The sequence below is a fragment of the Nannospalax galili genome, unplaced genomic scaffold, assembly GCF_000622305.1.
Source record: "Nannospalax galili isolate Female #2095 unplaced genomic scaffold, S.galili_v1.0 scaffold8548, whole genome shotgun sequence".
In the NCBI taxonomy this organism is placed as follows: Eukaryota; Metazoa; Chordata; class Mammalia; order Rodentia; family Spalacidae; genus Nannospalax; species Nannospalax galili.
The window spans coordinates 11,655-17,860 of record NW_008357920.1 but is presented as its reverse complement, the minus strand read 5'-3'; the positions used below and the strand labels follow the sequence as shown (position 1 = coordinate 17,860).

Genomic DNA, 6,206 nt, shown 5'->3' with positions numbered 1-6,206 from the left:
TCATTAAGTCAAGAACTTTCACCTTTTCACTGAAAGGAAGCACTTTATAACTTATTGTTGGCATATCTGAATTCCCAACCTCACTATTTCTGTACCTTGGAGTCATTATTGAGTAAAATAAGGGTTCCTTGAATACCAACATTTCACTACCTGAACAATCCATCTGATAACCAGTATAGCTACTAAGTAGCTAACAACAAACAGCAGGTCACATGTATAAGGTAGGTAGGCTGGACAGAAGGATGATACATATCCCAGGGGGTAATTGATCACAATAGCATAAAATTATACTACATGACTCAGAATACTGTGCAATTTAAAATTTATGAATTGTAATTTCTCAGATTTCCCCACTTAATATTTTTAGGCACTGGTTTCAGGACCATGGGTAACTCAATCTGTGGAAAGCAAAACCAAGATAAGGGCAGCTGCTGTGTAATAAGACACATAGCTTGCGTTTATATGTAGTTTATAGCTTATAACTTGGAAAGTTCCTCCTAATACATTTTATCCTCAGAAAATCCTATGATAAGCCAGGCATGGTAGGTAAGCTTATAGTCCTAGCGCCTGGGAGACTGAGACAGGAAGATCGAAGTTCAAGGTCATTTTCAGCTATGTAGTTTGAAACTAGCCTGAATCAACATCTCGCTTCTAATAAGTATGGACTACAGGGTTTCAGACTCAACAACAAAATGCTGCTTCCTAAACCACACTTTTAAAAAGAAACTGCACATGCTATTGATGTCGAGGAAATGAGCCTTTGTGAAGAGCATCTCCAGAAAAGTGAAGTCCACAAATTTTAATACTGTCTAGCATGAAGCCTAATCTCTGAGTGATTGTGCTGCACGGTAAACAGAGAAGACACTGGTGTGGATGTTCATCCATCCACCTCTGTCTAGAACTCCAGGCAGGCAGCTGGCCCCTATTGGTAGATACCAGCCAGATGCAGCGTAGATTCTGCATTGAATGTGCATGCGTGTGTGTGTGTGTGTGTGTGTGTGTGTGTGTTTTAGTGCTTCATTCCCATTCAGACATGAATGGTATAATGAAATGAGAGTTTAGGGATCGTGAAGAATGTGTGTGTGTGTGTGTTTTAGTGCTTCATTCCCATTCAGACATGAATGGTATGAAATGAGAGTTTAGGGATCGTGAAGAAGACATTAACTTTGGAATCAATCCCTTAGCAAATAGGGGGCACTTCAATGAAGAAAGTTGCTTACTCCAGACCTCCATGTCTTCTGCTGTACAAGAGAATCAGACTCTAACATACCACTGATGACACCATGGATTGATCACAGAGCAGAGCAGGCAAACCTAGTGACCTGTTACACTCTGTTTGCCTGTTGCCCCATGAGGCAGCATTGTGCTGACCAGCATTTTTCTGTCTCTGTTGTAATCTGAGTTTATAATTACACTTCTCTTATACCCCTTACAAATAGCAAATATATAGTATATAACTAGATAATCTATCAGTTGTTAAATTGCATTCCCTCAGTCTTTGAATATATTGTCTTAACCCCACCCCCAATTTTACCAAAATGAAAGCATTGATTCTAAAACAAATAGCATCAACGATGTTAAAAAAAAAAAGTAGTCCCTGCATGCCCCAGTCCTACTAGGTCACTGTGCAGTAAGGTAGACCCACTGCAGAGCTGATCCTGCAGCTGCTGGTGATGAAATTATGCATGTTGGTTCTGGTCTTTATATCCATTTCAAAGCAAATGGAACATTACAGGAACAATTATAAATAATTGAGATTGTAAGATCGCCAAGATTAAATCCTAGGTATGATATAAAGTATCTTTTAATGCCACTTTAGCCTTTTTCCATTTGGCAAACTGAACTTCTTGGCTGGCCACCTTGACTTTCACAATAATATTGTCCCACACATGGGCCAACCTTGAAGCTATTTTGCTGCTCAATTGGCCAAAAAAATAAAACAGCCTGCAGTGTAGAGACAGCCAAGCTGATGTTTGGGGCATCTCACTTTTTTCATAGTTCTTTTGCTTGGAGCGATTTTAGTCCTGTTTCTTTGAACTAGTCTACTAGTCTTAGGGCCTTCTTAACTGTCCAGCTCCTCTTTTCCATGGCAGCAGCATTCAGTGCTTCCGCCCAACTTCCCCGTCTGCCCAGCTGCTCCCCGAGGCCTCACCAGTTCTTCCTCAACATTACTGCGTTGGCCATTGGTGTGTGGTCAAGATAACCAGTTTAGTCCATCTCACATTGTAATGAAGGATAATTACTGTTGGGTGTTGTCAGTCCCCTCTGCAGCTCCGAGTCACTGGGTGGTACAGCGGGGTCTCTAGTTTTGCCTGGTCCCCAGATGACATCATCTTTTCCATCTTATGTATTATAAATTTCACTTCTCTTTGATTAATTACCTGTGTTTACTCATTCTGTACGTTTCTTCATCCTGGTGAAGGATTTCTGTTTATTTATAGAAGCGGGAGCCAAAAAGAGTGATTTCTTTATAGCATTTTCACTTTGGCCTTAAATTAAATTACTATAAACCAATATATCAGACACTAAGCCTTTATAAAGAGTTACTGTGGTAAGAATAAGAATTTATTGTGGTAAGAATTTACTGTATTTCCCAGTAAATACAGGCAAATAAGATTTGGTTGATTCCATGCAATATTATAATAATTAAATTAGAGAATTCCTCATTCTAGCTACACTGATATCTAAAACACAATATAATTGTTTCTTTTTTCTTTTTCTTTCTTTCTTCTTTTTTGAGACAGGGTCTCCCTGTGGCCCCAGCTGGCCTGGAACTCACTATGTAGACCAGGCTGGCCTCAAACTCACAGAGATCTGCCCGCCTCTGCCTCCCAAGTGCCAGGATTAAAGGTGTGCACCACCACACCAGGCTATGTTTTTGTTTCTTTAACATTTGCTTTTATTGTAGAACATTTCAAAAATATGGACATATGGAGAATAGTATGGTAAACCCATACATACCATCAATTTAGCTTCCACAATTGTTGAGACCATGTTGATATTATTTCATCTGTGCCCCAACTTACTAGTGCCTAACTTCCACTACTAAACCAAGTATATATCATTTTTTATTGATGAATGAAGCTATGAATGTTTTTAAAATGCAATCTCTCTATGAAGCACAACATTTAATCTATACTCAGATTTGTTCCCATTAGTCTTCTTTAAAATATTTTATTTGTTATTTTAATTTTATGTGTATGAGTGTCTTGCCTGCTTGCGTGCAAGTGCACCTGTGTCATGCATTGCCCACAGAGGTCAGAAAAGGGCTTCAGATCCCCTGGAATTGGAGTTGGACGGTTGTTAGCTGCCATGTGGGTGCTGGGATTCAAACCCAGGTCCTCTGCAAGAACAACCAATGCTCTTAACCTCTGGACCATCTCTCCAGCCCCCCATCAGTCTTTTGTAACTAATCACTTACTAGTTTAGTGAGTAACCACTCAGACTTTTTCTCTTCTATGCAAAAATATAAATATAAATATAAATGCACATATAGTTATGCTTTGTTTTATTTTAAAAGGAAGAATTAGTACAAGACTGCCTTCTTTACAAGTGATTTTTTATTATTTTAGATTATGTGTATGGGGGTAGTAGGTACACATGAGTACAGGTGCCCATAAAGGCCAGAGGCATTGGATCCCCTGGTGCTGGAGTTCCAGGTGGTTGTGAACCTCCAGATGTGGGTACTGGGAACTGAACTTGGGTCCTCTGCAAGAGCAGAATGGGCTCTTAACTGCTGAGCCATCACTCCAGCCCAAGACTGCCTTTTTCAGTTATAAAGTACAGAAATCTTTCTCTGACAAAACAGAGATGAGTTCATTCCCTTTAGCTGCTTCATATCAGGTGTATCAGAGAGAAAGAGGACCCAATCCAGTTCTGTAACCAACCCCTTCGATAGATATGTAGGTTTCCCCTTGTTTTTTCTGTCACAAGCAGCAGCACAAGCATTATTGTGCTTCACAGTCACATGGCTGTGGACTTCTATAGGATATGTATAGAAAAGAATTTACTAGATCCTGAATCTTTGGAGGAACCAAAAGGAACTTCTCTAGGAATGACTTCACCCTGCCATTTTGTATCTTGTTAGAGTACCTATGCTCAAATGCTAAGGAGAGCAGGCTTGAGGATCACACTAGGTGAGCAATTGCATTTCAGTTTAACGCTTGAGGAAAACAGAAAACAATGTGCTATTCAGAAAATCTAAAAAGCAAGTGACTGTTAGGATTCTGGACACTGAGAACCTTTACATATAGCTGACATCTCTAAAAGACATGAGAGAATCACTGAGAGGCTGTTGGTGGGCTACACATTCCAACAGAAGGCAGAAGAGATGGGTGGATAGCGGGGGTGTCAGCTGTACGTAAAGGGCAGTATAATAACAGTAATAATCCCTTACATTTGGACAATACTTAAAGTTTACATGTGACTTTTACATTCATTTTCTAATTTAAGCCACACAATTGCACTATACAAAAAATCTAAGCAGCCAAAAATAAAACAGAATTTATGTGGGAGGACATTGTGGAGTCTAAAATAACAAAAATGTGGGAATCCTAGGCAAGACTACTCACCGAACCAAAATGTTGAGACCCAGAAAGGTGCTGAAGTAGGCACACAGGTTGCAGGAGTGGACCATTTCCATCAGCCATGTGCTGATTAGCATCTCCCCAGGACTGTGGAATGTGTCACTGCCAAGCTAGCTATGTGTGAGCTGCCTAGAGAACTTGTGAATGTGCAAATTTCCTGATCTTACCCCCAGAGATTCTGAATTAGCGGGTTGGAGGTGGAGCCTAGAAATCCTGCATCTGAACAGGCTCTCCTAGTGATGCTGTTGTGTAACCAAGTTTGTAACCATTGTTCTGGGAAAGTCTCTGAGAATTGCAGCTACAGGATTTTGCTCAACAGGTCTAGTCAGGTGGGATTATTTAAAATGTGAGTCAGTGGACCTGGGTTGAAAAAAGGGTTCAGCCAATCTAATTGACTATTGACTACTAGATAATTGTTGTCAGAAAGTGGGAGCTCACTGCAAATGGAATAACATACAGCCTCATCTCTGAGCCTTACTTCTCTCCTTTGAAAACACTTCCACCAGTGTGATGGCTGTGACATTCTATCCCCTCTCTCTGCTGTCTCCATCCATCCTTCTCTTATGGTTGCCTACTGTGAGTAAGCACATAGTCTCTGACTGAATTTTTCTTCCTTTCTCAATCTAATTATCATGTTCCCAGGAGCCAAAAATGGAAGACATTGTGCATATATGTTGGCATGGGTAACTGTGATCTATTTTGGAGACATGCATGGATATACAAAATATGCATTCATACCTCAGTTTCCTACATACTGTTACTACTAGGAAAATTTTGAATCCTTAGTTGGTTCTTTCCTGGCATCTCTTTTTTCTTTCCTGGAAAAATGGATTTATGGACTAACCACAACTAAGCACTCAAAGTAACCCACAGAAATGTCCACCAATTCACCCACATCATACATGGCCTTTGGTTACCTCACTTTTGCTTTTCTTTAATGTTCTTATTGCCCCACCTTAACTATACGATCATGTTGGTTGTAAGTGTTGATGCTTGCCCTTGAAGCTGAAATGTTGCAAAGTAAAAAACAGACCAAAATGTTTATAGTTTGTGAGCCTGAGCCTTTAACAGCTAAATCATCTCTCTAGCCCATTTTGAAAAATAGAGAGAAAGCCAGGCGTGGTAGCACACGCCTGTAGTCCCAGCACTTGGGAGGCAGAGGCAGGCAGATCTCTGTGAGTTCAAGGCCAGCCTGGTCTACATAGTGAGTTCCAGGACAGCTGGGGCTACAGGAAGACCTTGCTTCAAAAAGACAAAAAAAAGAGAGAGAAAATGGATGTAAGAAGGAATTTATCCTGGGCTATCATGAAGACTGAGATTTCAAATTTTTCTATATCTGTAGTTTAGTAGATACTAAATCTGGTAATGCACTTAGGGATTTCTCTTACTAAATGGCTATAAATACACCTTGTCTAAAATGATAACTATTGAGGCTAGAGAGATGACTCACCAGTCAAGAGCACTGACTACTCTTACAGAGGACCTGGATTCAGGTCCCAGAAACCCCCCACCAACCATTCATAACTCCAGTTCCAAAGAATCCAGTGCCGTCTTCTGACCTCCATGGGCATTGTATGACATGAGTTCATTTACATATATATATATGTATATATATATTAC

General features: G+C 40.2%; 1 protein-coding gene across 1 annotated transcript in view; it reads left to right on the top strand.

Moving 5' to 3' along the window:
* Rbks (ribokinase) overlaps positions 1-6,206 on the top strand; it is a gene marked incomplete at its 5' end in the record, with an annotated part of 12,003 nt that overhangs the window by 712 nt on the left and 5,085 nt on the right. The window lies entirely within an intron of this gene.